This window comes from Trachypithecus francoisi, unplaced genomic scaffold (genome assembly GCF_009764315.1).
Source record: "Trachypithecus francoisi isolate TF-2019V2 unplaced genomic scaffold, Tfra_2.0 Lachesis_group6, whole genome shotgun sequence".
Classification (NCBI taxonomy): Eukaryota; Metazoa; Chordata; class Mammalia; order Primates; family Cercopithecidae; genus Trachypithecus; species Trachypithecus francoisi.
In genome coordinates, this window is record NW_022681471.1 from 125513449 (window position 1) to 125539459 (window position 26011).

At 45.6% G+C, this 26011-nt stretch overlaps 1 protein-coding gene across 2 annotated transcripts in view; it reads right to left on the bottom strand.

Annotated features, from left to right (window-relative positions):
- The window catches only part of WWC3 (WWC family member 3), a 128293-nt gene that overhangs the window by 81757 nt on the left and 20525 nt on the right, over positions 1-26011 (bottom strand). The window contains exon 1 of one of the 2 annotated variants that reach the window (XM_033202127.1): positions 2427-2898. The exons of the other annotated variant lie outside the window; for it this stretch is intronic. The gene's annotated coding sequence lies outside the window, so the exon portion shown is untranslated. Of the gene's footprint in view, positions 1-2426; positions 2899-26011 lie in introns of those variants that run through there. 2 annotated transcript variants of the gene reach the window in all.

Below are 26011 nucleotides of genomic sequence, written 5' to 3' on the forward strand. Positions count from 1 at the left end.
GAAATTTGGGCTTGACAAGAGAGATAAAGAGTTTTCAGATGGATTTTTAAAAGTAGAGCTCCCCCCTCCCCGATCCCCCATGATCATACTGATTGACAAGACAGTGTTAGGACTGCAGCTGTCATATAAAACGAGACACACCTATAATTGTCTGAGTCTGGGCAGCTATCTCTTGGGCTGTCTCTATAAATGCACACTGACTGCTATGCATGGGAATCCGATCACCTACATTTCACTAAGTCAATCCTCCCACTTCTTCTGTCCCTGGACCTGAGAAAGTGACACAACCACAGCCAAGCCCCATGAGACCAGTATGAATTTTAAACATGTGATTTCCCCAAACTGGTTTGACAACAAGGCTGTCTCTCCCCAGGGGCATTCAGAAATTGACAAACACAATCAGAACAACACGAGCTTTAATCTTTTTAAACACACGGTTTTAAAAAGTTAGAATCAATATAAAAACAGAAATAAACAGAAGGTGAAATATGCCATATATATCCACCCAAACACGACGCACTCAAGAAATCACATCACAAGATGAGCCTACTGTGTGCAGTTTGTCCCATCCTGGAACTGATGTCGGCAGCACAATGCCTTTACCAGTCGGGAATGGTGTGCCGTACCAAGGGTCCCAGTCAAGCAGGTAACAGCAGACTGTTGTGCATGATTCGCATCCTGAATGGGACCCAACCACAAAAAAAAGAAAAAAAAATTCTACTTGTTATAACACAAACTGAGTTCTGAGTAAATTGCTGCTAGACTAATGTAATGATATTCATAAATAAGCCTCTAGAGAAAAATGAAAAATGCCCATGCACAGGTACATTCTAAGCACATTTACATACACGATCCCGTTTAATCAACAAATATTGGCCAGGTGTAGTGGTTCACAACTGTAATCCCAGCACTTGGGAGGCCAAAGTGGGAAGACTGCTTGAGCCCAGGAGTTCAAGACCAGCCTGGGTAACATAGTGAGAACCCACGTCTACCAAAAATACAAAAAAATTAGCTAGGCCCATGCCTGTAGTCCCAGATACTCAGGAGGCTGAGGTGGGAGGATTGCTTGAGCCCAGAAGTTCGAGGCTTCAGTGAGCCATGATTGCACCACTTGCACTCTAGCCTAGGTGACAAGACAAGACCATATTTCCAAAAAAAGACAAAGTAAACAATTATAGGTGAGAAACCCATCCTTATAGCACTGCGGAGTCAAATTCTGGCACGATTTTCAATAACAGCATTGAGAATGTCTAGATGTATTTTCCTAATTATCATTCCAAAATATTTATGGGCCAGGGATTGCATAGTTTTCTCTTGTACAGCATATCCTATCTATCATGAATACTCTAAACTTTACCAATATCAAATGATGTTTTTCTCTCGAGAAAGTTGTTGGTGAGTAACATTACTTCAGTCATAAATCATTTCAGAGGAGTTATTCAGTTCCAGAATCTATTTGATCACATCTTTTTTTTAAAAGGCTGGTCAAGTGAAGCAGTGGAAGAGGACAAGAAACAAAGAAATCTGTAATCGGTTGTGATCAATTAGTTGTAAACACCACCGCACTCAGATCAGCCAAAGGAGAGCCGAATAAATCTTGGCTCCTCTTTCATGGTCAGAGGGGAAGTATCTGGAGGTGTGTAACACTGGCGTTTTCTGGTGGCAACTTTTCAGCAAGGAGTGTTTTCTGGCTCTTGTTGGCTAAAAAGCATGGTTCCTGTATGTCAGGATGAGGCCAGGGCCACCCAGGAGCAATCTCAGCCTCATCTGGGGACAATCAGCATCCTCAGCGAGGTGGTCGGCTTCATCCTGGACAATCCCATGATTCCTCATCCTGCCAATGATCATCCTCTCACTTGGGTGGAGACAATGATGTCCAAAGACTCTTCACCAAGCACAGTGGCTCTCCATGCAGAAATGCACAGCATTGGGCTGGGCATGGTGGCTCACGCCTGTAATCCCGGCACTTTGGGAGGCCGAGGTGGGCAGATCACCTGAGGTCAGGAGTTGAAGACCAGCCTGGCCAACATGGCAAAACCAAGTCTCTACTAAAAATACAAAAATCAGCTGGGTGTGGTGGTGTGCACCTGCACTCCCAGCTACTCGAGAGGCTGAGACATAAGAATCGCTTGAACCCGGGAGGCAGAGGTTGCAGTGAGTCAAGGTTGTGCCACTGCACTCCAGCCTGGGCGACAGAGCAAGACTCCATCCTCAAAAAAAGAAAAAAAGAAGAAATTCACAGCACTGAGTTTGCTAGAGCAAACCCCCTGGGCTGGTGTGAAAAGTCCTTCCCAAGCCAAGCCCATACAAAGCTTCTGGCTCTTTCTTCTTCAACTCCCTAACCACCGCCCCCCTGCACCCCCACCCACCCACCCCCAACACACACACACAATCTCTTTTTCAGGCAAATGAGTTTGTTCACCTGCCTTCCAAAACATCACACTCATTCCAGTCCAAGCAATCTGTTCTCGGTCTTTCCTGGACCTGTGGAGAGGCTTCCTCTTCCCCTCTCGTACCCCAATCCCATCAGCCCTGCAAAGACCAGCTCTACCCTATGCAAATCATCACTGCCAAACACCCACCGTCTCCACTGCCTGGAGCCACATCTGTTCTCAGTCACTGGGCACAAAACACTGCTCATCATGTTTCTGACATTTGTACACATCCTCCACATAAATGAAGGTTAGCTGTTTAGTCTCCTCACTCAACAAGACTCCAGCAGGGTTCTTGGAGGGAAAAGAAGCTTTTGAAGCTGAGAATGATCCCAAAGCACATTGGCTTTACTCCTAAGAGAATCCTTCACGTCCTCGCTCAGAAGCCATGGCCATGATAACTCCATATATCCATACCTGCAATTTCCGACACACCCTTAAACTGACCTTCAATGCCAGATTCACACTTCTCAGTATTTCCCAAGGAACCCAGAATCCAGACCTTAGCATGGGAAAAAGTTCAGTTTGCAGAGCTCAGCATCTTTAGGTCTGTCCACATCACATGGGCAATTTTTACATTTTATTGCATGGTTTACGGTCATTGGTAGAGACAGAACTATCTCACGGTAGAGCCAAGGTGGGCCAGAGATGGAGGAACCAGCTTTGTGGGCCTCAAAGCCGCCTGGCTTACATCTGGTTTAATGTATTTTGTTTGTACTGTTTTAGAAAAAATGAAAATGCTAGTGCTGGCATAGGCACTGTATGAACTGCATATAGTTAAGAGGAAAGTAGAAATTGCTGGGTATGTGGAAAGGCTAAACCCTTAGATAGTCACAGGACTAAGTTGCATCCAAAATAATTTAATGCAGGTGAAAAAGAGTCAGAAATATGTCAAGGACTATGTGTAAAATACAAAGCAGAATTGGAAATGTTCAAATATTTTTGGTTCTTCAGGAAAGGAGCTCTGGGCTATCCCCTTCACCAAATGCGCTAAAGTCTTTCAGCTTTCCCACACTCATTCACATGTATACGAAAGCGGGGGAATGGCAATACTGCAGTTTACTCCCCTCACAATAAAACAGAAGAGAAAAATTAAAAGCGGAAAGGGGCACACTATCACAAGCAGGAGCACAGAGAAATCAGTGGTCTATTAACAAGCGGAAGGAGACAGGAAATCTACAAACAAAACAGGAGAGCTCAAACCACCCAATTGAGGCCATTTAGCTTCAAATGAAAAAGATCTTGACGCCTCAACATCTCCCAGATTCTCCTCTATCACAGTATCATCCAATGATTCAAACTCTCAAAGACATCAGGAATTTATTTATGCCTAATTTTAATTCTCCAAGCTATTTTCACACCTACCAAAGATGTAGGGCTTCTAATCTTGTGGTTAAAGTGTCACCAGGGGGAATATTTTCTATTTTTGTAATATCATTTTGTTTTCCCCAGAGACAGGGTCTCACTCTGTCACCCAGGCTGGAGTGCAGTGGCACAATCACAGCTCACTGCAGCCTCAACCTCCCAGGCTCAAGCGATCTTCCCACCTCAGCGCCCTGAGTAACTGGGACCACAAGCAAGTGCCACCACACCCAGCAAATTTTTTTTTTTTTTTTTTTTTTTGGTAGAGACAGAGTCTCACTATGTTGCTCAGGCTGGTCTCGCATTCCTGGGCTCAAGTGATCCTCCCACCTTGACCTCCCAAACTGCTGGGATTACAGGCATGAGCCACCACACCCCAACTGATTTTCATTATATTTGATTTTACTAGTTAAAATGCTGAGAAGACAATTAATAATAAAGGTAGAGCTAAAAAGAAAAAGCACTTTGTTCTAAGATCCCTGTTTCTCTGAGTATGGTACTCCCCCACTCCCAGTTCTAGTCAGTTTCTACTGTGGTGGGGTTCCCAACATTGACAGCAGTCCCAAAGTAGAGCATTCTGGAATAGTCAGGGCCAGTAGGTCAGCTGGCTAGGGCAGTTTCTCATTTCTGACCTTAGAATCCTTTTTAATACACGGGAATAATATTAGATAACAGAATTTGAGCAAACAGATTAGCAATTCAATTCTGTCTTCTTAAAAACATCACTAAGCCTTTTAATAACTTTAAAGACCAATTTTTTTCTGAAAATCGTAAAAAGTGTCCTTATTAACTACCCAATGGGGCATTACTGGTGTCCAGGTAGGGCCACAGATGGGCAGGGGATATCAAAAGGAGAGAAGTGGCTGAGAAGGGGAGGAAGATGGGGTACAGGCTAGCAGCGTGCACACACTGGTATTTCCTCTGAGGTTCTGTCTTCACCCATAGGGATGCTATCTCAGGTTCTGGAGCTCTCATCTCCCCAAAAACTTGATGCTAATTTCTCCCCCACCCACTCCTTCCCAGTCACCACAGACAGACTAGGGGAATTTTTGTTTCCATCACAAAAAAATTTAGGAGACACTTAAATAGGAGAGAAATGTCCATTGACACCACCACACAATGTCAAATGTCCATTGACACCACCACAAAAATGTCCATCGACACCATCACACCACACTATTCCTCTATTAGCGTGTTTTTCTCCACCTTTTTTTGATGAGTTGTTTTTATCTGGTATTTTCTGACGTACTCATGATCACAGAGTATGTGCAATTCTCTATCCTACCTTTTCCACTTAACTTTGTAACATGTTTACTTAATTCGTACCTTGAGTCTCTCCAAAACTTACTGGAGCTAGCCTACCCCTATAGCATAAGAATTCTGTCCCCCTTGTCATAAATTATTTGTAAACATCACATGGAATAGCTGAATAGCTCAAGCTCCTTGAGAACAATTACCCCATCTCAACCGCCTTTGATCTAGTCCAAGACAGGGCATGAAGCTGGTGTTCAATAATTCTTGCTGAATAAATAACTTGCATTTGTACAAATCCTTCACTAAAGGGATTAATGGAATTTACCTAAGCACTCTCCTACTATTGACATCTACATTATTTCCAAATTTTCACTAATATAAATATGCATGAGAGCCACTCATGCTTGGGAAACAGTTCAGCAATTTCTCGAACACTTAATCATAGAGTTATAACCATATGATGCGGCAATTCTACTTGTAAGTACATACACAAGATAAATGAAAACATATGTTCACACAAAAACTTGTACATGAATGTTCATAGCAGCATTTTTCACAATAGCCAAAAGGTAGAAACAGCTAACAGCCATCAACTGCTGAATGGATAAATAAAACATGGTCTACCCATACGATGGAATAGTATTCAGACATAAGACGGAATGCAGGAATAGATGCAAATGTTGGGGCGCTGACCCCCACGAACTTTCGAAATCCATGTATAACTTTTCACTCTCCAAAAGCTTAACTACTAACAGCCTACTACCGACCAGAAATCTTACTGATTACATAAACAGTTGATTAACACATATTTTGACATTATATACCATATTCTTACAATAAAGTAAGATAAAGAAAATTTATTAAGAAAGTCACAAGGAAGAGAAAATCTATTTACTATTCATTAGTGGAAGTAGATCATCATAAAGGTCTTCATCTTAGTCTTCATATTGAGTAGGCTGGCATGGACATGGAATGGTTGGTCTTGCCGATTCAGGGGTGACAGAAGCAGGAGAATAAGTGGACCCATGCAGTTCAAATCCATGATGTTTAAGGGTCAACTGTACTGACACATGCTATAACACAGATGAACCCTGAAGTCACTGTGCTGGGTGAAAGAGGCCAGACACAGAGGCCACACGTTGTGCGGTTCCATCTAAAGGAAATGTCCAGAATAGGCAAACCCAGAGAGACAGAAAGTGGACCGGTGGTCACCAGGGGCTGGGGGAAAGAGAGAATGGGAGTGACTGTTAATGGGCACAGGGTTCCTTTTAGTGGGAAGAAAATGTTCTGGAATTAGATAGGGTGATGGTTGTACAACCTTGGGAATATACTAAAAACCACTGAACTGTACACTTTAAAATGGTGAATATTATGGCACATGTGAAATACATCTCAATTTTATATTAATGATAGAAGGAATATCTGCGTCTATAAAGCTCATAAGCTGTACTTAAAATTATTCTTTGAAAAAATTCCCAGAACTAAATTTCAAGGTCAAAGGATATGAAGTTTTACTCCCATATCTTAATCTGATGTAAAAAATTCAGATCATAATGCCTACAGGGAATATAACCACTCAAGATCCAGAAAACTTGGATTCACATTTCAGCTTCCTTTTCTCTCTTCTTTGTCCTACATTTTTTCCATAGCTCATATCATACTAGATACAATGTCATAAACTTACTGCATTTCAGTTGGGTATCACCTCACGTCTTTTAGCTCTGTCGGTGTCACTTATTTACCAGGCACCCTGGGTCACCCATTTAGGTATGTCCCAGCTTTCTGCTCTTTACTGTAAGTAAGGGAGATGAGCTGACAGTAAATATTTGAGAGATGTTGCCAAAGCGCTCTCCCATCACCTCACACTCCCACCTGCAAAGAAAGAAGTGGTCTTTTTCACCACCCTCTGGGGATATGTTTAATGCATTCAGCCCCAGGTTCCAGATGAATCCGCAAGGCCTAAGCAGGCTGACTTTCAAGCAACAAGTTGATAGGGAGACAGTGGAGGTTTGATAGCACTTTTGGAAGGTGGGAGACTTCCTGGGCCAGCTGCCACTGTCTCTTCATCCCACCCCCGCAACAGCATCAACCCCAGAGTCACTCGCTTTCTCTGCCCTCAGCCACCACCCAGAAAGCTGCCAGATGGAGATCCTGCCCTTCACAAACCACATTTCTTGGTTCAGCAGAGCAAACAAATACACATTGCTGGTCATTCCGGGGCCAGAGAGGGGAGAGAAGGAAGAAAGCACAGCTCAGCTTCTTTTGTTCCCTTTTTGCCTATGCCTATTGTATCCTGCTGGGCCCCTTAAGAGATGGCACCTGGGCCATGGTGGCTTTAAACAACAAAAATCTATTCCCTTACAGTTCTCAACATTAGAAGTCTAAAACGGGTTCGGGGCCTGCATTCCTTCTGGAGGTTCTGGGGAGAATCTGCTCCTGTACTCTTTCCACCTTCTACAGGCCTCCTGTAGTCCTTGGCTAGTAGCCCTTTCCTTCCTCCATCTTCAAAGGCAGGATGGCCAGATAAGTCTTTCTCAGGATGCCATCTTTCTGGTTCTCTCTATTCTGTCTCCTTCTTCCACTTATAAGGACCCTCGTGATGACACTGGGCCTGCCCAGATCATCCAGGATCATCTTCCCTGGGCAGGATCCTTAAAGTCATCACAGTTGCAAAGTCCCTTCTGCCACGCATGTCAACATATTCACAGGTTCCAGGGCTTAATGACATGCACATCTTGGAAGCCATTATTCTGCTGACCACAATACAGCAGCTGGGGAGACTGCAGGGCCAGAGAGGGTGAGCAGGGTAGTCGGTGGGGGACCCATGCCTTGAAGCCCACACCTTCCCTGGACCAAACTGTAGGAAACTGCAGGTGGGTAGCAGAAGGTGGAGCAGTGAGAAGGGATGAGCGCTGCTGATCCCTCACGCATTCTCTCCATCAAAAGGAGGCCAAGGCAATGCTCTGGCACTTGTGCTACACCTTCTAGTCTCAGGGAACAAGAAGATCTTTATATTTCCAATTCACGTTTGTTAAAATGCTCTTCAGAGAGGATACTATTAATCTCGGTTTCCGTTCCAACGCAATCCTCAGGAAATCCTAATGACTTCCTCCACCTTTTCTAAGCTACCTGGCTCACAGTGAGTTTCAAAGCCCTCCGGAACTTGGACACCAGCCGCTTGTGGTTACTTATGTGGTAAATCTGACCCTGTTTGCTGTGCTAGTTGCTTCTCCAAGCTTTTGGTAGCAAGCATTTACACTCAGAGCCAAGGCTCTCCCGTAGCAGTGAACGGGTCCCTGAGCTCCCTGAAATTAGAAAGAAACACTGATGAGCACAGTACATGGTATTCATCAGATTCCCAGGGATGTTATCATCCCAAAACAACGAAGCTCAGAAGTTGTTTTAGAGAGACTGCTCGTTTCCCTGTCAAAGTTTAAAACAGTAGTGAATGTACCACAAACCTGTCCCACTAATCCTGAAAAGCCATTTGGAATAATCATTTAAAATCTGTGTTTTTGCCCAAGGTATTTATTTAGAATGTGCATAGGAATTGAACTGGCTCTTGTCTTCAAGTCCAATTCTAGAAGTCTAGAATGTAGGGCAAAGAGTAATTACACCTAGAACTCAATCTAAACATTGCATCCATGTATTACTGTAGTGTGAGTGTCCCAATTGTTAGTGATAGAGCCTCGGAACTAATCACTCTTAAATAACATTTGTAATTTCCATGTGGAAAGGTTAAGTCCTCTTGAGAATCAAAAAAAAAAAAAAATTATACATTGTCAGTCTCTTCATTGTCTCTAACACAAAACTATCATAATTCATAGACAAATTTCCAGACTAATATAAAAAGCAAACAGCTCCTCAAATGTATTTCAAGGAAAAAAGGGATGTTTAGAGACTTTATGAGTGGCAGTAAATCCATAAGACAAGTGACCATGGATGCCTGTAGGTGATTTTTTGGGGGGAGGTGGGGAATAACCACAGAGAATCAGATGCAGGTAAACCCCTGTGCCTGAGGAGTGCAAAGCTGCATTGACAGAAGACCACCAGCCTCAGAGTCTTCAATCTGAAACATGAAGAACACACCACCAAGATCTGTCTCACTGCTTCAGTGGTGACAAGGTGTAGCACTGTCCTTTAGCCCTCAACCATGTCCATCTCACTGAGACTTTTCTACCTTAGCATGAACCTCCCAGGACACAATTCCCCTCATTGGCACCTACATCTTCCTGAACGTCCACCTGCAAAGCCAGGTGCCAGCATGTTCTCCAGGGCATAGCTTTTCACAGTGAAACAATGGGCCAGAGAGCCTGAGGGAGCTGGGGGAGCTTGTTCACAGCCAACTCACCTGAGTTTGAAGGTCAGTGTTACTGATATCCCAGCAAGGATATCACTCAGGTCATAAAACCCCAGTGAGAAATATGCCAGATGCATCTTTCAATTGTTACAATGAAACAGTACTACCCAATCCATGGAGCTAATACTTAAAGGCTGCCTCCTGTGAGTCGGCATTTGTTACTCAAAGCCATGGAGCAGCAACAGTGCTACATGTCCACCAAACCCCTGCTTCCTCTTCCTCTTGGGCCCACAGAGAGTTCACACTTCACAGTCTCTCTCCCTTGCAGCTGGGTAGGACCATGTGACTGGGCTCTAGACAACGGAATGTGGGCAGAAGCCATGTACACCCCTTCCAAGGTTCATCCCAGAAGCTTCTGGCAGGATTCCCCATGCCCTCTCTTCCCTTGCCTGTGGGCCCAAAGCAAAGAACCCACTGGAGGATGGCAAAGCCTCAAAAGATGGGCAAGCCATACCACAGAAGCAGTCTGGGGTCCCCCCGCCTCCCCAACCAATACTAAACTGACATGAGTGAGAAACTTCTATTCTGCTAAGCAATGAGACTTTGGAGCTGTTAGTATAGTTAGCTGGTTAACCCACTTGGAGATCTGGACAAAGGAAGGAAATAAGCAGAATTTGTGAAAAGTCTGAATATTTCATCTCATTTGATGACATGAGCATCTTCAGTGATTCACAAAAAAGTTACCCAAGTATAGACATGTTTTGGAGAGAACTGGTTTGTCCTTCCCCACTATGCAGTCCTGCAGGGCAGGGGTAAGGAAGACCACTGCTCACATTTCCATTACTGACAGTGCTTCTTGCTTTATAGCCAGTCATCATTTGACAGGCTACCTCCCCTAACAGTCTGTGAGTTCCTTAGAAGAAAGGATTCACCTTTCTAAGCCAGAGCCCTCAAACACAAGAGTCCTTCATTAAAGTGTATGATAAATTAATCCAGCCAATTTCAGGAACGGATACCAAAGAAAATCCAGTTTGGAGCCAATTAACACTTAAGAAAGAACTGGAAGGAGACAGAAGGGCATTTTAACTTGACTGAGATCACAAAGCCTAGATTATAAGAAATGGAGGACTCGGGAGGCCAGAGCACTACAGGGTCATTCCTCACTCGGACAGCTCTTTTTTAAGACCGATCCATCCTTGGAAGGAAGGTGACGTTCATCAGACTACCAGAACTTGATGCAACATCCCTGAGTACCTCCCCTAGGCCTTTTGTTCTGAGTTTCCACTGACCATGCCACCTTCTGATCTACAATCTGGTTTCCTGAATGTGGGTCTGCCCACCAGAAAGGGAGTGTCCAGAGAAGATAAAGAGACAACATCTTAGCAAGATGTTCTATCCTCCAGCAAAGAATAAACTGTTCTAAGAAAATCAGTCCAGGAGGTATTCAAGAAAACCAGCAAACCCCCGGGCTCTGCGGCCCTAGTGATCCTACTGGTTCTCAGACATGTTCAGGCATTGGTGCAATGGAAGTCCAAACACTGAAAAATGCCACCCAGTAATGACTGAATACGTCTAAGTTCCCTCAGTATACATACTATTTTACTGAATCACAGACATAGATGGGAACAATTATTTAAAACTTCAAGGGAGAAAAACTTCATACTGAGGAAATTATACTTTAAGTACTTCCTAGAGGTTGAGCATAGGCAAATGACTCAGTCTCACTGTGCCTCCATTTTCTACATTTTCCTATAAGGTGGTGAGGCAGAAGGCCTGAGACTATTATCAAGGTTTCTGGAATGTATTACATTCTCCAGTAATGCCTGTTTTCCTTCCATTTTATTTTTTCCTCTAAAGACTGGGAGAATGTTGTTATTATTCTGATTTAGCAGCATAATACTGTGTGAAAGGAACAGAACCTAAAAGCAAGCTGACCCGAGGCCAAAACTCGAGTCTACCACCCAAGGAAACCAAACCCAGAGGGGCGCCCAACCGCAGCCATCATCTGAGTGCCCCCCAGCAAGGGTCCCTCTGAGACAGAAAAACAGAGAAAAGGAATTTCTCAGCAGGCCCATCAAGAGCACACTCCTCAGCTGATGTGAAAACACTTTGTTCACCTCCATATATAAGCTCTAGGGATACAATTTACAGTAAAATAAAGACAGACTTTAGCCCAGCTGGTACAAAGAATTCTCTGGGGCAGCACTGTCCAATGGAATTGATATGAGTGCTCACATACTTAATGCAAAACTTCTTAAAACAGTAAAAAGAAACAGGCAAAATGAATTTTAAAACACATTTTATTTAACCCACTATATTGTAAATACTATCATTTTTGCACGGAATGACTATACAAATTATAAATGGAATGCTTTTCAATCTTTTTTTGAATGGAGTCTTTGAAACCCAGTGTGTTTTACAGGTTAAGCCCATTTCATTTCAGGATTGACCGGATTCAAGTGCTCATTTGTGTGTGGCTGTGGCTACTGCACTGGATATCACAACATCAGACTCTCATCTAAATTCTACAGTAATTTGAGTCTGCAAATGATCACAGGTGCACAGGTGCATCACTTAAGAAAGACCTGGCCTGAGTTGCCATCCTCCACAAGCCACTAGTCGGGATTTTGAAGGAACCACACTTCTAAGACCACAAAACCACATACAGGGAACTCCTGGCTTCCCTCCAACCCCCTCATATCCACCCGCATTCCCAGTAACCCATGGGAACTGCTATCCCCAAACCTGGATTGTTCTTTCCCTTTGCCAAGCTTCCCCCTACCCCGCCCCTTTCCTGTTGAAATGCTAATGCTTCTTCTAAGATGTGGCCCAGATTCCTCCGGTCCAGACCCAGCCCAGCTCCGCCGGAAGCAAGTGGCCTTTCTTTGGCCAGCCTCAGCACTTGATTTCTTCTGTGGTAGTTCTTAAAACTCTAAGTAGAATGCGGCCATTAATAAACATGCATCTCCCCGAGTACTAGTTCCTTCAGGGCAGGGCTGGCATCCCCTCCAATGCTGACCTGACCCCCACAGGGCTCCAGGGCTTGCCCAGGAGGTGCTCCACTGCGTATACAGGATGAGTCAGAATTACTTGATCGATGCTGAATGGAGTCTGCCACCCAAAACAGGTTGTCTCTGGCAGCTCTAGAGCTGTTTATAGATGGTACTGGTCTGGACAGGAAATGCTCATGAGGAGATGTGCAGATTGGAAGCTGGAGAGACTGGATCAGAGGGAGAATGGGCTGCAGTGTGACAGATGCATGGCTTCCTCTTCATGGACTGGGCAGAACAGGTGCTCAGGAGCTGTTTACTAGAGTGATCGGAAACTCGGGCTTGTCGCATTAAGAATGGCATCATGGCTGCAAAGCACTAACAGGGGGAGCCAATGCAGGCGAGAGGACCTCATAAGGGGGCTCCCAAGTCAGCTCCGAGCCTTCATTCCACAGCTGCTTACAAGTCCCTAGACCCACCCCACGCACGCACAGATCAGTCCTCAGTACCCAGCCCCCTCCCGTGGACCCAAATGGTCCTCCTCACTGGCTCCAGACCAGGCTTTCAGACTTGATGGCCCAGAAACCAGGAAGAACCCCAGGCCACTGTAGCTCCCTCATCAGGGAGGGCAGAGAAATGATACCACTCAGGAAAGTCTGACTTCTGAAACATGCCTTTCCCTAAGAGAAACCAGCCAGTGGTAGTCAGGTGAGTGGGACTGGGGACAGCAGGGGACAATGGGCATGTTCTACAACATAATTGTGATGACAATCACACAGCTGTATAAATTGACTAAAATTCATAGGACTGTACTAAAATGGGTGCATTTTATGATACGGAAATTACACCTCACTAAAGCTGTTTTTAAAATACACACACAGCCGGGCGCGGTGGCTCAAGCCTGTAATCCCAGCACTTTGGGAGGCCGAGACGGGAGGATCATGAGGTCAGGAGATCGAGACCATCCTGGCTAACACCGTGAAACCCCGTCTCTACTAAAGAAAACTACAAAAAACTAGCCGGGCGAGGTGGCGGCGCCTGTAGTCCCAGCTACCCGGGAGGCTGAGGCAGGAGAATGGCGTGAACCCGGGAGGCGGAGCTTGCAGTGAGCTGAGATCCAGCCACAGCACTCCAGCCTGGGTGACAGAGCGAGACTCCATCTCAAAAAAAAAATAAAATAAAATAAAATAAAATAAAATAAAATACACACACACACACTGAGGTTCTTATTGAATACTTCGTTTACAGTGGGGAAAAAAGAATTTAAGGATTCCAAGTCACATGAAATACTTGGGAGAAGAAAAAAACACAAGACTTGGATGCTATCACTAGCTTCGCTGTCATCTCACTCACTTGAAACTGTTAGATGCATCTGGAGATTTTTATGTGTAAATTCCAAGTCATGGCTGGTGGATGTTCCAGAATATCTTCCAAATATCTGGACACATGTTGAAACACTCCCGAAACTAATTACTTCCAATCCTTTGTGTTCATTCATCCCATTACTCTCTATATCAGGACTCTCACACTATAGTCACAACCTATCAGTGAGCAGTGAAATTGAGTGAGTAGGTCCCTGTCAGTATTTTATTTTAAAAAGAAAATATTAAAGCATATCATACTTCCTAGGGGCAGGACAGTATGTACACATCATGAATTTTTCTTTTGGTTGTGTATGTAATTAAAATAGGCTCCTTATTTTTGGTAACCGTCCACAGTACTTGGACAGGCAAAGCTGCAGGACATATGCATACATAGATACGTCACGTAAATACTGGAGCACTGAATGTGCAGGGCCACTGCACGGGACGGTGCCAGGTGTGCAAACTAACACTGCAGCCACACAGCAAAGCCCAGCACTGTGCTCAGCCAAACACTTAATCATCACGATAGTGTGAGGAGGTGGGTCCACTATCACCATCCCATGTTACCTAGGAGGAAGCTGAGCTCAGGGACACACACCTGAGAAGTGGTGAGACCAGGATGTGGGCAAGGGCAGTCAAGGACTCAGAAGCCACGCCAGAGCCAGCCAGCTCCCTGCACTTCCACACGGAACTCAGAGAATGGATTCCAAGCAAACTTCAAGGGTTCCAAGAGCTCTTTATAGCAATAAGTATAATGTGAACTGTATTCCGCTTTTAAATGATTTTTTATCTCCTTTACCCTCTTGACAAATTTCTAACAATGATTACTCTGGTGAGAGTATAGTTAGAGAAAGAAGTAAACGATCAGCCTTTTACTTTTAATACTGCCAAAATTTTAGATGGGAGTCTTAACACAGTCCTTTCAAAATAAAATACAGTATTACAATATTTTGATCCTTAATTTACTACTGAATACAACAGGAAGAGATATTTTAAAATTAAAAAGGAGAAGTTTTAAGGAAGGATTTGGGAAATAAAGAAACAAATAGTAACAATGGACGGAAGAAGTAAACTCAACCGAATTGGGCGAGGAAAACTACACTGGCCAAGGAGAGCAAAGGGGCTGAACAATAACATTCTTTAGAAATGGCATCACAGGGAAGGCGACCCAGGATGCGTCTCGGCCATCCGTTCAGACGACAAGCGGCACACAGGAGTAAAGATGTCACAGACCTTTGGGCTCCATAGTATCAATTAAAGCTTTTCAATACTGCCAAGATCAAGTCCCCTCCCCCCTCTGGTTTGTATTGGAGCCCAGCTGCAGAAAGTCCTGCACCAGGATTCTAAGAGTAAGAACAAAAGGATTTTATCACCTGCCTTTTTTGGCATTAATTAACACCCTCCACTCCGAAAGAAAAAAAAAACCTTTCAGCAGTCACTTAACTAGTTTTCTTTTGGGCATGAGAATTCCACTATTTATAGATGCATCGCTGCATATATCACCAACTGAATCCATGAACAAAAGCACGGGGGGAAATGCCAAGCATCTGTGACCTCCAGTCATCCAGCCTGTGCATATTAATTATGTGCCAGGAAAGGATGCAGAGGAGAGCAGCCGCCCCAGGCAGTGGTTCTTTTTAGGTCTTGGATCTCTTTGGGAATCTGAGACAAGCCATCGATGTCCTGCCTGGAAAAATGTGCCTACACGTACGCCCAAGATGCTGCCTCAAAGATACACAAAATGCTACCAGTCTGGAAACTCCAGTTTCAGGAACCCTCTTCCCAAAGCTCCAGGCACAGGGGAAGAGCCACCCAGGCAAACAAGCGCAGCTCGTAGGGATGGGTGGGTTTTAGCAGCAGTGGGTTCAAGGCCCAACAGGAGCAGCAAGGCTGCTTCTAACCTGCCTGGGGAGGGAAGGAATGGGGGACGCTTGAGCCACGATGGGCCAGTCCCAGATGGACTGGGACCTGCCCTAGTCCCGCCCAGGTTGGGTGAGGGTGGGTGTGGTGAAAGGAAGCCTCCTGAAGAAAGCGTGGGCCGCCCTGATAAGGAGATGTGTTCTGCAGATGGCAGGACGCCACTGGGAAGTGAAGCAGGGCCTGTCATCAGCAGATCTGCTTTGTCGAAAGAGGCTGCAGGGAACAGTGGGGAGGCAGGCTGAGGTGTGGGCAGAAGGGAGCCCGCTGTCTGAGCAAGGCAGGAACAAGGGGGTCTGAGCAAGCGCTGGGCCAGGACAGTCCTTCTTGACTCCACCAGGAGGCCACTGCCCGGGAGCTTGGCCATCATCTCAGCTCCATACCGTCGCAAGAGGGGCAGCAACGCCAGAGCTCACTTTGTAACCATTTCTGCCCATTTCCATGACCTTGATGGTTTCCCTGTTAAGTGGCATCACGAAAACATGGAGCGTGACGTCTTCTGCAGTGTCTCTGCATTAATGCGTGCCCACTGAAGTGGTAACTTATAATGAGTGTGAAGATTTCTACCATGCTAGGCTCCCCTTTAAGAAGGAAGGATTTGGGTCCCTGTTGCCTTTATCACAGACTCCTAGCAAGGGCCTGACACACAGGCCTGACACACAGGTATGTCAATCGCACAGGTGGGGCAGTCCAGGGCGTTCCTGAGCTGGACTTGAGATGTCCTGAGGATATAGGAAGCCCCCTCTAAAATAACAGGCTCTGACCAGCACAGTGGCTCACACCTGTAATCCCAGTACTTTGGGAGGCTGAGGCAGGTGGATCACCTGAGGTCAAAGAGTTCAAGACCAGCCTGGCCAACATGGTGAAACCCTGTCTCTACTAAAAATACAAAAATTAACTGGGTGTGGTGGCGGGTGTGTGTAATTCCAGCCTCTCAGGAGGCTGATGCAGGAGGATCACTTGAATTTGGGAGGCAGAGGTTGCAGTGAACCGAGATCGCACCACAGCACTGTAGCCTGGGTGACAAGAGCAAAACTCCATCTCAAAAAATATATAAATATAAATATAAATATAAATATAAAATAACAGGCACTGATGGAGGGACTCTGTCATTTTGCTCAATATTGGCTCACAAGAATCATTAACAACAACAACAGAATCCTCAGAGCAGGACCGTGGGCAACAACACTTGATCCAAAACACGCAGAGGTCAGACCTATCAGCAACCGCCTAAGGCAGCTTAGGAGGGAGCCCCAAATCCTTCTTTAGAGGAGAAAAGAAGTAAATTTATTCACCTGGAGGAGCACAGGAAATACTCTACATCATAACAATTATTCCAAACTCTATACTACATGAAACCAAGCCAGTGTATGTCACCATATGCCCCTGCCACTCTGGCAGAAATTTCTGGATCCTTGAGCATCCAGAAGGCTATTATCATCCACACTGAGCCTCTCCAGTACCACCACTGAAATGTGCACGCAGCCTCAGGGAGCGGTGCATTCTCGGCCTGGCTCACATGCACTGGGCCAGGTCCACCTGAGGCTGACTGTGTGTGCTGGGCAAGAGTGAGTCCCCTTGGAGGACACACACTGGGCCGTCTGCAAAGGTTCCTCCAATCTTTATACCACCACTAGGAGCCTACAGAACCAGCCTTCAGTCATACAAACTGGGAGGCCTGTGGCTGTGCCCTGAGCTCCTTCTCTTAGCTGATGCACATGACCATGAGGCAGGAATAGAAGCCCCACCTCAAGCCCTGGCTAGAGAGAGCTGAGCTTCGGCTAGGCAGGACAGCTGGCCAGTCAAAACAAAAGCACAACACCCAGATATCTCCAAGACTGAAAGCAACACTGAGAACAAGTAAGCTGCCATTTTTCTGAACTACATTTGCTCTCTCAAACTTGTCCATGCACATCCCCAAAACTGAGCCAGCAGCTGAGGGTTCAGCACTGTCATCCAAGAGAACTGTCAGGTAAATCAGGCCTGCTTAATTATGTTCAGAACTGCCTGGCCACCCATATCGCTGGAACATTGCTTATCAGGACTCCACAGTGAGTTCCTTTTGCTGACGCAAACTTCGCGTGCCCGAGGTCGGCTTTGTGATGGCAGAGGGGGCAAGTCAGAAGGAAGGGGTGATTGCCAAGTCCAGAAACCAAGGGAGGCCAAAGGGCCATACTCACCTGGCTTTCAGACATGATGGTCCAGAAACCCAATCTCAGAGAACAAGGCTGCGAGGGCAAAGGCCCTTTGGTTTTACATCTTCCAAAAACTAGTCCAGTGCTCTACACTCAGAATGACCTTAACTCAGTCTTCTCCAGGCATCCACAGTCCCCTTTCCCTGGAGAGGCAGCCTCACCACAAGCCCAGGCAACCCTGATCCCAAGATGCTGCTTAGCTCTGAATTTTCACTGAAGGGCAAGTGTCTTCAGATGCCCCCACCAGACTCTGCACACCACAAAGTCAAGGATCATAGAGGTCCTGTCTCCCAGGACCTAGCTCGGATCCTGGAGTGCACTATGCTCAGATGAAGAGATGACTGGGGGGATAGAGGGAGAAAGGATGGAGGGAAGGATGGAAGGATGGACTAAAGGATGAATGGAAGCAGGGATGAATGGAGGCAGGGATGGCTGACTGGACAAAGGGATGGAGGGAGGCAGGGAGGGAGGGAGGGAGGGAGGGATGGGTAGATGGATGCAAAAATGAGGGAGCTTGTTCTGGAGAAAACGCCAAAGGTGTGGCTAGACAGTCACTCCATAGAGAGATTACCCGTGATGTTAATCAGCCATCTTAGCAGAAGCCAGGAAGAAAGATGGGCTTACACCAGTAGAGACACTGCCAGTTTGAACTACAAGGACAGAGAAATTGGAAGGGAATGAAACAAGGCTGTTGGATTTCTTGGATTCTATAAGATGTGACCATAGATATATTCAGATGAGAACATGGACTATTCTTCAAGAAAATCAAAGAAATCACCCTGAAGGCAATTCAAAGACCATCCAGGCTGCCACTCCCACACAGGGCTAGGGGACAAGGCCGTTTCATCCTCAGTTTCAGAGGGCAGGGGCCTCACACAGCCAAAGAAGGGCACCCAACAGAGCTGTGAGGGTGATGTTGCCATCCCACTGGGACTGGAAAGTGGGGCATCTAGCTAGAGGATTATTCTGGAGCCTTAAGATCCCATGGAATTTGTCTAGCTAGGTTTTGTACTTGCTTGGGACCTGCTTTCTTTCCTACTTCTCCCCTTTGGAACAGGAATGTCTGTCCTATACCTGCCCCACCATTGTATTTTGGAAGCACACAACATGTCTGGTTTTACAGGTTCACGGCTGGAAAGAAATTTTGCCCCAGGATGAATCATAACTCAAGTCTCACCCATACCTGATTTAGACGAGATCTGGATGAGGCTTTGGACTTTAGAGTTGACGCTGGAATGAGTTAAGACTTTTGGGGCTGTTGGGATGGAATTAATATATTTTGTATGTGAGAAGGATGTGAGTTTTCGGGGGCCAGGGGTGGAATGCTATGGACTGAACTGGGTACCCTCAAAATTCATGTTGAAACCCAAACCCCAAAGCATTTGTAGATAAGGCCTGTTAAGGGGTGATAAAGGTTAAATGAGGTCATATGGGTGGAGGGCCCTAACCCCATAGGGCTGGTGCACTTACAAAAAGCGGAAACGGCCGGGTGCGGTGGCTCACGCCTGTAATCCCAGCATTTTGGGAGGCCCAGGCGGGTGGATCACAAGGTCAGGAGATTGAGATCATCCTGGCCAGCACAGTGAAACCTCGTCTCTACTAAAAATATAAAAAATTAGCCAGGTGTGGTGGCGGGCGCCTGTAGTCCCAGCTACTCAGGAGGCTGAGGCAGGAGAATGGCGTGAACCCGGGAGGTGGAGCTTGCAGTGAGCCGAGATCGCCACCACTGCACTCCAGCCTGGGCGACAGAGCAAGATTCCCGTTGAAAGAAAGAAAAGAGGGGAGGGAAGGGGAGGGGAGGGAAGGGGAGGAGAAAAAAAGCAGAGACACCCAAGTGCGTGCGCTCGCTCGCTCGCTCTCTCTCCCTCGCACCACCGTACTCCAGACTGGGTGACAGAATAAGACTGGGTCTCAAAAAAAAAAAAATTACTTCATATATAATCACATTTTGGTTTCTTTCTTTACAAAAAGAAAAAAGACTAGAAAAGCTGTAATTGTCAGTAGGGAGTGGGTGGAATTGTGGTGTGTGTACAAAACTAAAAGCCATTTTTTAAAAGGAAGCTTTTACCCAGCATCTAACATAGCCTCCTCTTCCCATCCATCACTGAATTTTTTTGAGTTCTGCTCCTCTCTGCCTTAGAGACGGGCAAGCCAGGTGGCGAGAGCTGGAACCACATGACTCCAAGGCCACCCAGGGCCAACTGTGCTGCAGAAGTGTTCTGCTTGGTTTGCTGTGTTGGCCCTGGGGTGCTCTACCAAAACCTCAACAGGTTGCCAACATTAAAACTCCGATTTCATTTCAAAACCCAGAATGTCTAACTCCCTTGAAAATCAGAAGGGAACAGGTGCGGTGGCTCCCTCCAGCACTGTGGGAGGCCAAGGCAGGAGGATCACTTGAGCCCAGGAGTTCGAGACCAGTCTGGGCAACATAGGGAGACCCCGTCTTCAAATTTTTTTTAATTAAAAAAAGAAAATCAGAAGGGCTGGCACACAGGGATTACTGTCCCCAAAGACAGTAACGGGCTCAGCTGACTAGAGCCATCCCTTTAGAAGGGGCTACTCGCTAGTTCACCACAGTCCCCACCACTCCCTGTTACCCCTCTGACAGCTTGCCATCTGGTTGTAGGCCTGACCCCAGTGGACATTTGTCTGTAATAACCATGCCAAGGCACAGAGGTGGGCAAAGTCTTCCTGGCAAACAGATGGTATGTACAGAGAGCTCCTGCCAGGCAAGGCATGCATGAAGCTTGGTCTAAATGATGCTCACAAGCCTCGGGCATGTAATCTTGGCTAAGGATGAGAGGGCTTGGGGACCACACCCTAGGAAAAGCACTATGAAAAACTGCAAAGTGCTATTCATTGTTTAAATATTCACTGCAGGAAAGCTATTTGAGATGCTCAGTGCCAGGAGTTAACCTCAAGGAATTCAGCTCACCGGGGGACCAAATACATAACAAATTACCACTACACAACAGATTCACTCAAAGGCAGGGACACAGCTATGGGAGCTTAGAGGAGAAAGCTTCTCGACACAAATGCAAATTATTTTATGGTCAGCAGAACATCAAACCTTATCCCCAGCCTCATTCCCCATACCCCACTCCCACTCCATAAAAATGATACAGTGGCGTTTATAGCTATTCCACCTCTTTCCCCTTTATAAACCCCATTTCTAGTTTCCAAGGTCATTAAGGGGTTGAAATGATCAACAAACATTCACTGGCTATTGTGAGCAAGACGGAGTCCCATAGCCAGTGAATCTCCACCCTGGCCAGGGGCCATTTGGATTGGGACTTAACTGGTCTGTGGTGGAATACAGGCAGCAGTATTTCTGAAATGCTACATTCGAACCGCAAGCCCAGGTTGAGAATCACTTGTATGACTGATGCTCACAGTTAAACATTCATCTGCCCCCCGCATGCCTGGCATCTAAATGGACAAGGAAGATTCCAGGTGAGCCGGGTCAGAAGTGTGACATTGTGGTAAATTAAGAAATATATTTGCTTCTGCCCCAGGGTCCTGGCACACAGCTCCTAAAACCCTTGGAATTTCCTGAGCAATAGGGGTGATAGGTACATCTTTTGTTCTGATATTTCGTCTTTCACCCTGGAATCCTGACACACAGAGCTCCTAATCCCTTGGGATTTCCTGAGTGATGGGAGGTCTTTTTAATTAGGTGATTCTGGTGGGCTCCTGGATGGGGGGTGGGCACCAGAAAGACCAAGCCATGATTGGAAGCTTGGAGAGAGGGAGAAAGGCGGAGAGTGAGTTTATAATCAATCATGCTTATGTGATGAAACCTCCACAAAAATCCCTTTAAAGTGCCGGGTTCAGACAGCTTCCGGGTTGGCAGACACATCCATATGCATCCCAACTCCATAGGGACAGAAGTTCCTGTGCTCAGGAGCCTTCCAGGCCTCTGTATGTTTCTTCATCTGGCTGTTCGTCTGTATCCTTTATCGTACTTTTTACTCACGCAATAAAGTGGGGAACATGTCTCCCTGAGCTTTTTAAGCAATCCTCACAAATTAATCAAAACCAAGGAGGGGGTCGTGGAGATCCTGATTCATAGCTGGTCAGTCAGAAGCAGGAGTGACCATCTACTACTTGCGACTGGAATTTGAAGTGGGTGGCAGTCTTGTGGAACTTACCCTGTGGGATCTGACTCTAACTCTAGGCAGATGGTATCAGAAGTGAGTTGAATTAGAGGATGCCAGTTGGTATTCACTGGAGAATTGCTTGGTGTGTGAGGAAAACGCCCACATATCTTGGTGACTTGGGGTGAAGCCTTTGTTATTTGTTTTTTCCTATACTGTAAACAGGAACCATATATGAAGGGCACATGATGAGTAATTTTCACCAGCATCTGTTTTTCAAACTAGGAATTCCACCTTGAATGATGAAAGTATCTTCAGCACTGTCATCAAATAATTACTCATCCACCCAGCTGTGGAAGACTGGGCACTGCCACTTGTCAAGTGTAGGAAAAGCTCTGAGAAACAGGACAACTGAGGGCAATCCCTGACAGCATAAAGTCTGGCAGAGAAGACAGAAAAGAAAAATGCCAGCCAAATACATAAACCAAGTACGTTTCATCGTGATGTGCTTCTGCATGGAGTAAACAGTAACATGCAACAATTACACTAGAGCCAGCCTCCCCTTTTTTGGAGGGAGGTGATGGTTTTGAAATAATAATCAATCTTTAAAACTGGTATACAGAGCATGTGCTAATGTATGACATGTATGGCTGACGAAGAGACTGAAACAGATTTTCCTTCGCCTTCTTCTCTGTAACACTGAATATGATGTACATAAGATAATCCTATAGAAAATGCATAGCCAAAACAATATGTTTTGCTTTAAAAAAAAAAAAAAGCTTTTGCCCCTGACATGGAATTTAACAAAACACATCATTTATATGGAACTGAAGCCCTTTGAAACACTCTTTTTCTTCTCTTTTCCCACATATCAATATCTGGTCTCAGGAATCCCTATGTTCTTCCCAACATTTGTGCATAAGTAACTCATTTTAGACCAGCAGGAGACAAGGGTGGGGAAAGGGGGGTTCAGGTTGTGGACTGGTGCAGAAGGTGACAGGAAGGAAGAGCGACTCACATGGAATACAGTAGGCTCTCCAGCCCCTATGGACTCAGAAGCAACAAGGGAACCACTAGGGTGGATCTCAGATCCATGGATGGGGTTTCCTCATAAGAGACTCCTGTGGGGCAGAAAACCCTGGGAACCCTCTCTCTCCTGCCCCCATGCTCAGCTTCCTATCAGATGGAGAACTTTTTTCATTAGAAAGCTCCACCAACAGCCCTGGAACCATTCCACTTTCTCAGTTTTGAGCCCAGCTCTCAGCCATCCTTTGGAATTAAGGGTACTTTGGGTAGGGGCAAAGCAGGCTGAAGATACTGTTCTTCATGGAAGAAAACCTCAATGTGTCACATTGACACGATTAAAGGGACGTTTCAAACAAGTACTGAGAGTGCTCTCCTGACCAGACGAGTCCCCACAAAACTAAGCATTGCACCACTCAAGGGCTTACACATGAATGTCAGGGTGCCCTTCAGGTGGACAAAGTGTCACCTCCTGAGAGATTTGACAACATGACAAGTCTTGATGGCACCTCAAGGGGCTGGACCACCCTGTCACACGAACCATCAGGACAAAGGGCAGCCTACTGCACATTTCACAAATGCTCTGCAAGGGCATTCCGGGAATAGGGAGCAGGAAGCTGATGGTAACTGATTCTCTACAGAGTCACTGGATTCTCTTTTTCTTTTTCTTTTTTCAAAATTTCCCTTTGAACGTAGGATTCTCTTTTTGATGTCACCTGTTCAGTCAGGTCACCGGTTACCTTAACAACTGCTTTGCCATGTATTAGTTTTATGCTTGTTCCCTTTGGGGTGGAGATATATTATCAGAATCACCTGAGTGGCTTGATGGACGGGGGCTGTGTTTAAGAAAGCTTCCCAGGTGTGTTGTAAGAACTCCCAAGGAATGAATCGCTGGTCCCGTTCTTGAGCCTGGTTGCTAATGGAACCCACTGGAGCAGTTTTCAAACAAGGATGCCACTTGAAATTCATTTATGTGCCGGGCGTGGTGGCTCACGCCTGCAATCCCAGCACTTTGGGAGGCTGAGGCGGGCAGATCACCAGGTCAGGAGATCGAGACCATCCTGGCTAACATGGGGAAACCCCGTCTCTACTAAAAATACAAAAAGTTAGCCAGGCGTGGTGGCAGGTGCCTGTAGTCCCAGCTACTCGGGAGGCTGAGGCAGGAGAATGGCGTGAACCCGGGAGGCGGAGCTTGAAGTGAGCCCAGATAGCGCCACTGCACTCCAGCCTGGGTGACAGAGTGAGACTCCATTTCAAAAAAAAAAAAAATAAGTTCATTTATGTGATAAGTATCTAGTCATGTTCTCATCACATTTATATATTCTAGTCTGAATATATAAAGAACTCTTAAAACTCAAAAACAAAAAGATGAACTAATTTTCAAATGGGCATGGGACTTGAATAGATATTTTTCTAAATAAAAAGATATACAAATGGCCAACAGCACATAAACAGATGCCCAACCCAATGTCATCAGTCATTGGGAAATGCACATTAAAACCACAATGATATGCCACTTCACACCTACTAGGTTAGCCATTTTTTAAAAAGCCAAACCAGAAAAAAAAAAAAAAAAAAAAAACGCAAAATAACAAGTGTTGGCAAAGACATGGAAAAGCTGGAACCCTCCTATATTTTTGCCAGTGGGAAAGTAAAACAGTGCAGCCACGGCCGGGCGTGGTGGCTCACTCCTGTAATCCCAGCACTTTGGGAGGCCGAGGCGGGCAGATCACGAGGTCAGGAGATCGAGACCATTCTGGCTAACGCCTGTACTAAAAATACAAAAAATTAGCCAGGTGTGGTGGAGGGCGCCTGTAGTCCCAGCTACTCAAGAGGTTGAGGCAGGAGAATGGCATGAACCCGGGAGGCAGAGCTTGCAGTGAGCTGAGATCATGCCATTGCACTCCAGCCTGGGCGACAGAGCGAGACTCCGTCTCAAAAAAAAAACAAAAAAAAAACAAGCGCAGCCACTGTAGAAAACAGCCTGGTAGTTCCTCAGAAACTTACACATAGAATTACCATATGACCCAGCAATCCCACGCCTAGGCATATACCCTAAAGAACTGAAAACAGGGACACAAATACTTCTACCTATATTTCATAGTAGCACTTGACAATAGCCAAAAGGAGGGAAACAACTTAAATGCCCACCAACTGAAGAACAGATAAACAAAACGTAAATGTAGCCTAGCCATACAATGAAATATTACTTGGCCATAAAATGGAATGAAATTTAGCCAGGAGTGGTGGCATGGAACTGTAGTCTCAGCTACTCAGGAGGCTGAGGCGGGAAGATTGCTTGAGCCTGGGAGGTCAAGGCTGCAGTGAACTGTGATTTACACCACTGTGCTCCAGCCTGGGTGACAGAGTGAGACTCTGTCTCAAAAAAAAAAAAAAAAAAAAAGTAATGAAATATTTGACACATGTTACAATACAACATGGATGAATCTTGAAAACATTGTGCTAAGTGAAAGAAGCCACAGAAGGGCATATAGTCTATGATTCTATTAATATGAATTGTTTAATAAAACAATATCTCGCCACCTCTGATCACTATTATTAGTGCCTGATTTCTGAAATGCCTGTAAGAACAGAACTCTCTACAATAAACAGAACTGGAACATCATAGGCTTGAAGCCACAGGTATCATTTCTATCTTGAGATCGATCTTGCTCCTCAGATTTCCCGCATGAATAGCCAAATCCATAAAGACAGAAAGTAGAATGGTGACTGCCTGAGGCTGGGGATAAGGAGAAATGGGCAGCAACGGCTTAATGGGTACACAGTCTTCTTTTGGGGTGATGAAAATGTCTTGGAACTAGATAAAGGTAGTGGTTGCACAACACTGTAACAATACCAAATGCCACTGAACTGTACACTTTAAAATAGTTAGTGTTTAATGCTTAATTTTATATTCCTTTTTTTTTTTTTTTTGGAGACGGTGTCTGACTCTGTCGCCCAGGCTGGAGTACAGTGGCGAGATCGTGGCTCACTACAACCTCCGCCTCCCAGGTTCAAACGATTCTCCCACCTCAGCCTCCCGAGTAGCTGGGACTACAGGCGTGTGCCACCAAGCC